Below are 8,979 nucleotides of genomic sequence, written 5' to 3'. Positions count from 1 at the left end.
GGTTGAGGTGGAGAGAGGTGGGGTTGAGGTGGGTTAAGGTGGAGAGAGATGTGGAGAGAAGTGGAGAGAGTTGGGGAGAGGTTTGGGAGAGGTGGGTTGAGGTGGGGAGAAGTGGGTTAAGGTGGAGAGAGATGGGGAGAGGTGGGTTGAGGTGGGGTGAGGTGGAGAGAAGTGGGGTGAGATGTCGAGAGTTGGGTTAAGGTGGAGAGAGATGGGGAGAGGTGGGTTGAGATGGGGAGAGGTGGGTTGAGGTGGGTTGAGGTGACGAGAGTTGGGTTGAGGTGGAGAGAGGTGGGGTTGAGGTGGGGTTGAGGTGGGTTAAGGTGGAGAGAGGTGGGTTGAGGTGGAGAGAGATGGGTTGGGGTGGAGAGAGGTGGGTTAAGGTGGAGAGCGGTGAGGTGACGAGTGTTGGGTTGAGGTGGAGAGAGATGGGTTGAGGTGGAGAGAGTGGGTTGAGGTGGAGAGATGGGGTTAAGGTGGAGTTTGGTTGAGTTGGAGAGAGGTGGGTTGAGGTGGAGAGAGGTGGGTTAAGGTGGAGAGGTGGAGAGAGGTGGGTTGAGGTGGAGAGAGATGGGTTGAGGTGGAGAGAGATGGGTTGAGGTGGGGTTGAGGTGGGTTGAGGTGGAGAGAGGTGGGTTGAGGTGGAGAGAGGTGGGTTGAGGTGGAGAGAGGTGGGTTAAGGTGGAGAGGTGGAGAGAGGTGGGTTGAGGTGGAGAGAGATGGGTTGAGGTGGAGAGAGATGGGTTGAGGTGGAGAGAGATGGGTTGAGGTGGAGAGAGGTGGGGTTGAGGTGGAGAGAGGTGGGGTTGAGGTGGGTTAAGGTGGAGAGAGATGTGGAGAGAAGTGGAGAGAGTTGGGGAGAGGTTTGGGAGAGGTGGGTTGAGGTGGGGAGAAGTGGGTTAAGGTGGAGAGAGATGGGGAGAGGTGGGTTGAGGTGGGGTGAGGTGGAGAGAAGTGGGGTGAGATGTCGAGAGTTGGGTTAAGGTGGAGAGAGATGGGGAGAGGTGGGTTGAGGTGACGAGAGTTGGGTTGAGGTGGAGAGAGGTGGGGTTGAGGTGGGTTAAGGTGGAGAGAGATGTGGAGAGAAGTGGAGAGAGTTGGGGAGAGGTTTGGGAGAGGTGGGTTGAGGTGGGGGAGAAGTGGGTTAAGGTGGAGGTGGGTTGAGGTGGGGTGAGGTGGAGAGAAGTGGGGTGAGATGTCGAGAGTTGGGTTAAGGTGGAGAGAGATGGGGAGAGGTGGGTTGAGGTGGGTTGAGGTGACGAGAGTTGGGTTAAAGTGGAGAGAGGTGGGGAGAGGTGGGTTGAGGTGGAGAGAGGTGGGTTGAGATGTGGAGAGAAGTGGGGTGAGATGACGAGAGTTGGGTTAAGGTGGAGAGAGGTGGGTTGAGATGGGGAGAGGTGGGTTGAGGTGGCGAGAGGTGGGTTGAGGTGGCGAGAGGTGGGTTGAGGTGGCGAGAGGTGGGTTGAGGTGGGGAGAGGTGGGTTGAGGTGGCGAGAGGTGGGTTGAGGTGGCGAGAGGTGGAGAGAGGTGGAGAGAGGTCGGTTGAGGTGGAGAGAGGTCGGTTGAGGTGGAGAGAGGTCGGTTGAGGTGGAGAGAGGTCGGTTGAGGTGGAGAGAGGTGGGTTGAGGTGGAGAGAGATGGGTTGGGGTGGAGAGAGGTGGGTTAAGGTGGAGAGCGGTGAGGTGACGAGAGTTGGGTTAAGGTGGAGAGAGATGGGTTGAGGTGGAGAGAGGTGGGTTGAGGTGGAGAGATGGGGTTAAGGTGGAGTTTGGTTGAGTTGGAGAGAGGTGGGTTGAGGTGGAGAGAGGTGGGTTAAGGTGGAGAGGTGGAGAGAGGTGGGTTGAGGTGGAGAGAGATGGGGTTGAGGTGGAGAGAGGTGGGGTTGAGGTGGAGAGAGGTGGGTTGAGGTGGAGAGAGGTGGGTTGAGGTGGAGAGAGGTGGGTTGAGGTGGAGAGAGGTGGGTTGAGGTGGAGAGTGGTGGGTTGAGGTGGATAGAGATGGGTTGAGGTGACGAGAGGTGGGTTGAGGTGGAGAGAGATGGGTTGAGGTGGAGAGAGATGGGTTGAGGTGACGGTTATGGTGGCGAGAGAGGTGGGTTGAGGTGGGTTGAGGTGGGTTGAGGTGGAGAGAGAGGTGGGTTAAGGTGGAGATATGGGTTAAGGTGCAGAGGTGGTTTGAGGTGGGTTAAGGTGGAGAGAGGTGGGTTGAGGTGGGTTGAGGTGGAGAGAGGTGGGTTGAGGTGGAGAGAGAGGTGGGTTGAGGTGGAGAGAGAGGTGGGTTAAGGTGGAGAGAGAGGTGGGTTAAGGTGGAGAGAGAGGTGGGTTAAGGTGGAGAGAGAGGTGGGTTAAGGTGGAGAGAGAGGTGGAGAGAGAGGTGGGTTAAGGTGGAGAGAGAGGTGGGTTAAGGTGGAGAGAGAGGTGGGTTAAGGTGGAGAGAGAGGTGGGTTAAGGTGGAGAGAGAGGTGGAGAGAGAGGTGGGTTAAGGTGGAGAGAGAGGTGGGTTAAGGTATGCCTAAACCACTCTGATGCAGGTGCTGCTCAGTGATGCCAGATGAGAGGTTTTATCATGTGTAAATTGTCCCTTTTAATAGCTTTGATGGGTAGATGGAGGTTTAATCATATTTAATAACTGATGGGTAGATGGAGGTTTAATCATATTTAATAACTGATGGGTAGATGGAGGTTTAATCATATTTAATAACTGATGGGTAGATGGAGGTTTAATCATATTTAATAACTAATGGGTAGATGGAGGTTTAATATTTAATAACTTTGATAGGTAGATGGACGTTTAATATTTAATAACTGATAGGTAGATGGAGGTTTAATCATATTTAATAACTGATAGGTAGATGGAGGTTTAATCATATTTAATAACTGATGGGTAGATGGAGGTTTAATCATATTTAATAACTGATAGGTAGATGGAGGTTTAATCATATTTAATAACTTTAATGGATAGATGGAGGTTTAATCATATTTAATATCTTTAATAGGTAGATGGATAGACAGGAGGTTTAATAGCTTTGATATTAACTTAACATTAGTATTAAGTAGTGGTCAGATATTAAATAAACATTCCATCTAACCATGAGGAAGAGTGTGTAGAAATATATCACATTTAGGGACAGAAACTGAATATAACTGGATTATATAATGTCCACAGAATAAATTGATGTGAATTAATAAGTGTGTGTGTGTGTGTGTGTGTGTGTGTGTGTGTGTGTGTGTGTGTGTGTGTGTGTGGTTTCCCAGGTGGAGTTTGAGGATGGTTCCCAGGTGGTAGCTAAGCGAGAGGATGTCTATACTCTGGATGAAGACCTTCCCAAAAAGGTGAAAGGGCGACTCGTAAGTACTGTACTCGCTAAACATCTACTGGCCTGTGTGGTTCTGTATTGTTTATAGTGTGATGTGATGCTATTATACACTACATGACCAAAAGTATGTGGATAGATATAGATATATACTATACTAGACTGTATAGACTCTGATCTATATACTATAATAGACTGACTGTATATACTATACTAGACTGACTGTATCTACTATACTAGACTGACTGTATGGACTCTGATCTATATACTATACTAGACTGACTGTCTACTGTACTAGACTGACTGTATCTACTAGACTGACTGTATCTACTATACTAGACTGACTGTATGGACTCTGATCTATATACTATACTAGACTGACTGTATCTACTATACTAGACTGACTGTATCTACTGTACTAGACTGACTGTATCTACTATACTAGACTGACTGTATGGACTCTGATCTATATACTATACTAGACTGACTGTATCTACTATACTAGACTGACTGTATCTACTGTACTAGACTGACTGTATCTATTATACTAGACTGACTGTATCTATTATACTAGACTGACTGTATATACTATACTAGACTGACTATGGACTCTGATCTATATACTATACTTGACTCACTGTATGTACTGATCTACAGTGGGGCAAAAAAGTATTTAGTCAGCCACCAATTGTGCAAGTTCTCCCACTTAAAAATATGAGAGAGGCCTGTAATTTTCATCACAGGTCCACTTCAACTATGACAGACAAAATTAGAAAAAAAAATCCAGAAAATCACATTGTAGGATTTTTAATTAATTTATTTGCAAATTATGGTGGAAAATAAGTATTTGGTCACCTACAAACAAGCAGGATTTCTGGCTCTCACAGACCTGTAACTTCTTCGTTAAGAGGCTCCTCTGTCCTCTACTCGTTACCTGTATTAATGGCACCTGTTTGAACTTGTTATCAGTATAAAAGAAAACTGTCCACAACCTCAAACAGTCACACTCCAAACTCCACCATGGCCAAGACCAAAGAGCTGTCAAAGGACACCATACTAGACTGACTGTATCTACTAGACTAGACTGACTGTATATACTATACTAGACTGACTGTATGGACTCTGATCTATATACTATACTACTAGACTGACTGTATGGACTCTGATCTATATACTATACTAGACTGACTGTATGGACTCTGATCTATATACTATACTATACTGACTGTATGGACTCTGATCTATATACTATACTAGACTGACTGTATGGACTCTGATCTATATACTATACTACTAGACTGACTGTATATACTATACTACTATACTAGACTGACTGTATGGACTCTGATCTATATACTATACTACTAGACTGACTGTATGGACTCTGATCTATATACTATACTAGACTGACTGTATGGACTCTGATCTATATACTATACTAGACTGACTGTATGGACTCTGATCTATATACTATACTAGACTGACTGTATGGACTCTGATCTATATACTATACTACTAGACTGACTGTATATACTATACTACTATACTAGACTGACTGTATGGACTCTGATCTATATACTATACTGACTGTATATACTATACTACTATACTAGACTGACTGTATGGACTCTGATCTATATACTATACTACTAGACTGACTGTATGGACTCAGATCTATATACTATACTGACTGTATATACTATACTACTATACTAGACTGACTGTATGGACTCTGATCTATATACTATACTAGACTCACTATACTACTGTACTAGACTGACTGTATGAACTGATCTATCTACTATACTAGACTGACTGTATATACTAGACTGACTGTATCTACTATACTAGACTGACTGTATCTACTATACTAGACTGACTGTATCTACTATACTAGACTGACTGTATCTACTATACTAGACTGACTGTATCTACTGTACTAGACTGACTGTATCTACTATACTAGACTGACTGTATCTATTATACTAGACTGACTGTATCTACTACACTAGACTGACTGTATCTATTATACTAGACTGACTGTATCTACTACACTAGACTGACTGTATCTATTATACTAGACTGACTGTATCTATAATACTAGACTGACTGTATCTACTACACTAGACTGACTGTATCTATTATACTAGACTGACTGTATCTATAATACTAGACTGACTGTATCTACTACACTAGACTGACTGTATCTACTACACTAGACTGACTGTATCTATTATACTAGACTGACTGTATCTATAATACTAGACTGACTGTATCTACTACACTAGACTGACTGTATGGACTCTGATCTATGTACCACATTTGTACCTGTATGTTTATCTCCTCTCCTCTCTCTCCTCCCTCTCCTCTCTCTCTCCTCTCTCTCCTCTCTCTCTCCTCCCTCTCCTCTCTCTCTCCTCCCTCTCCTCTCTCTCTTGTCCCTCTCCTCTCTCTCTCCTCTCTCTCCTCTCTCTCTCGTCCCTCTCCTCTCTCTCTCCTCTCTCTCCTCTCTCTCTCCTCCCTCTCCTCCCTCTCCTCTCTCTCTCCTCCCTCTCCTCTCTCTCTTGTCCCTCTCCTCTCTCTCTCTCCTCTCTCTCTCTCTCTCTCTCCTCCCTCTCCTCTCTCTCTTGTCCCTCTCCTCTCTCTCTCTCCCTCCCTCCCCTCTCTCTCTTGTCCCTCTCCCTCTCTCTCTCCCTCCCTCTCCTCTCTCTCTTGTCCCTCTCCTCTCTCTCTCCTCCCTCTCCTCTCTCTCTTGTCCCTCTCCTCTCTCTCTCCTCCCTCTCCTCTCTCTTTGTCCCTCTCCTCTCTCTCTCCTCCCTCTCTCTCTCTCTTGTCCTCTCCTCTCTCTCTCCTCCCTCTCCTCTCTCTCTTTGTCCCTCTCCTCTCTCTCTCCCTCTCTCCTCTCTCTCTCCTCCCTCTCCTCTCTCTCTCTCCCTCCCTCTCCTCTCTCTCTTGTCCCTCTCCTCTCTCTCTCGTCCCTCTCTCTCTCTCTCCCCCCTCCTCCTCTCTCTCTCCTCCCTCTCCTCTCTCCTCCTCCCTCTCCTCTCTCTCTCCTCCCTCTCCTTCTCTCCTCCCTCTCCTTCCTCTCCATCTCCTTATCTCCTCTCTCCTCCCTCTCCTTCTCTCCTTATCTCCTCCCTCTCCTTATCTCCTCCCTCTCCTTCTCTCCTCTCTCCTCCCTTTCCTTCTCTCCTCCCTCTCCTCCATCTCCTTCTCTCCAGTCGACGGCCTCCAGCATGCGTTTCCAGGACGCCTTCTTCACGACCCAGGGAGAGAGGAAGAGACAGAGAACGCCCAACTCCCGTTTCCAGAAAGACTATGTGGCCCTCCCAGGCCTCCTTACCGCCAGCCAGAGCACATGGGAACCCCGCAGCCCTAAAGGGAAATGATAGAGGGGGGGAGAGGTGGCTGGAGTGATGACAAATGAATGCACTGATGTATGTGTGCGTGGGTGTAGCTGTGGGATGTGAAGGTGTGTGTGTGTGTGTGTGTGTGTGTCGGGGGGGGGTAGGAAAGAGGGCTGGGCAGAGGACAGTTTTGATTGGACTGTATTGTCCTGAAGAAAGGTTATCATGTGTTGTGGTTACCCAGTGCTTTCTCATAAGGCAGGGAATTTAAAACAACAACTACAAATATTTGTCACCTGAGTTGCGTTTTTTTTTAATAATAAAAAGACAAAAACACGTTTTTCTTTGTATATTTACAAAAACAAACGGAGCTTCTTTTTTTCTTCTTCTTCTTTCTAAACAAGCCTACAATACAATGGAATCTGTTGTATCTACATGAGGATTTGGAATCTGTTGTATCTACATGAGGATTCGGAATCTGTTGTATCTACATGAGGATTTGGAATCTGTTGTATCTACATGAGGATTTGGAATCTGTTGTATCTACATGAGGATTTGGAATCTGTTGTATCTACATGAGGATTTGGAATCTGTTGTATCTACATGAGGATTCGGAATCTGTTGTATCTACATGAGGATTTGGAATCTGTTGTATCTACATGAGGATTCGGAATCTGTTGTATCTACATGAGGATTTGGAATCTGTTGTATCTACATGAGGATTGATTTTTAATATGAATGCATCCCCAGTCCCAGCCTGTGTCCCAAATGGCATCCTATTCCCTATATACTGGGCCCTGGTTTGAAAGTAGTGCACTTCTATAAGGGAATAGGGTGCTATTTGGGAGGCTGTCCCAGTGTTTTCCCTCTCCGCATGTCAGCTGTCGTCTGCTACTTCTTCTCCTCGGCCGCGTCTCCATACTCTCAGAGCGGCTTCCTCTCCTCATGTCCTTGTATACTCGTCTCCTTTCCTTGTATCCTCCATTTCACACTGACCCGAAAGGACTGGACAGGTGAAGGCGAACACACGAAAGACATCGGCCGTTTTTGACGTTTGCTTTAATTTGTCTGGGTCTTGATCAGATCAGTGCAGATTAAGTCGAGGGGTTGAGAAAAAAAGGAGACGAGAAGAGGAAGCAACCAGAGTTGCTACTGTCGCTGTGTTGAATAAAAAACACGGTGATCTAATTATTTAATTTAATATTTGTATTTATTTTTAACTTTCAAAAAAGGTAAAAGTATTACTAACTGCTGTAAGGAAAACAATAAATAATTTCCATGTCCTGCTTTGTTTGTTGTGATTTGATGAGGCAGGAGTGAGCGTGTTGTACAGGTAGAATGATTTGATGAGGCAGGAGTGAGCGTGTTGTATAGGTAGAATGATTTGATGAGGCAGGAGTGAGCGTGTTGTATAGGTAGAATGATTTGATGAGGTAGGAGTGAGCGTGTTGTTGTATAGGTAGAATGATTTGATGAGGCAGGAGTGAGCGTGTTGTATAGGTAGAATGATTTGATGAGGCAGGAGTGAGCGTGTTGTACAGGTAGAATGATTTGATGAGGCAGGAGTGAGCGTGTTGTATAGGTAGAATGATTTGATGAGGCAGGAGTGAGCGTGTTGTACAGGTAGAATGATTTGATGAGGTAGGAGTGAGCGTGTTGTTGTACAGGTAGAATGATTTGATGAGGCAGGAGTGAGCGTGTTGTTGTACAGGTAGAATGATTTGATGAGGTAGGAGTGAGCGTGTTGTTGTACAGGTAGAATGATTTGATGAGGCAGGAGTGAGCGTGTTGTTGTACAGGTAGAATGATTTGATGAGGCAGGAGTGAGCGTGTTGTATAGGTAGAATGATTTGATGAGGTAGGAGTGAGCGTGTTGTACAGGTAGAATGATTTGATGAGGTAGGAGTGAGCGTGTTGTATAGGTAGAATGATTTGATGAGGCAGGAGTGAGCGTGTTGTACAGGTAGAATGATTTGATGAGGCAGGAGTGAGCGTGTTGTATAGGTAGAATGATTTGATGAGGCAGGAGTGAGCGTGTTGTACAGGTAGAATGATTTGATGAGGTAGGAGTGAGCGTGTTGTACAGGTAGAATGATTTGATGAGGCAGGAGTGAGCGTGTTGTTGTATAGGTAGAATGATTTGATGAGGCAGGAGTGAGCGTGTTGTATAGGTAGAATGATTTGATGAGGCAGGAGTGAGCGTGTTGTTGTATAGGTAGAATGATTTGATGAGGCAGGAGTGAGCGTGTTGTTGTACAGGTAGAATGATTTGATGAGGTAGGAGTGAGCGTGTTGTTGTACAGGTAGAATGATTTGATG

The 8,979-nt window shown here is 45.7% G+C and overlaps 1 long non-coding RNA gene across 1 annotated transcript; it reads left to right on the top strand.

Moving 5' to 3' along the window:
- Positions 1 to 2,461: 2,461 nt before the first annotated feature.
- Positions 2,462 to 7,943, top strand: LOC135561736 (uncharacterized). The gene is made up of 2 exons (XR_010459624.1): positions 2,462 to 3,347; positions 6,535 to 7,943. It is a non-coding gene; the product is annotated as an uncharacterized LOC135561736 (long non-coding RNA).
- The last annotated feature ends 1,036 nt before the right edge of the window (positions 7,944 to 8,979 follow it).

This window comes from Oncorhynchus nerka, linkage group LG18 (assembly GCF_034236695.1).
Source record: "Oncorhynchus nerka isolate Pitt River linkage group LG18, Oner_Uvic_2.0, whole genome shotgun sequence".
NCBI classification, from domain to species: Eukaryota; Metazoa; Chordata; class Actinopteri; order Salmoniformes; family Salmonidae; genus Oncorhynchus; species Oncorhynchus nerka.
Note: the sequence above shows the minus strand (reverse complement) of the source record. Positions and strands in the feature narration are given on the sequence as shown.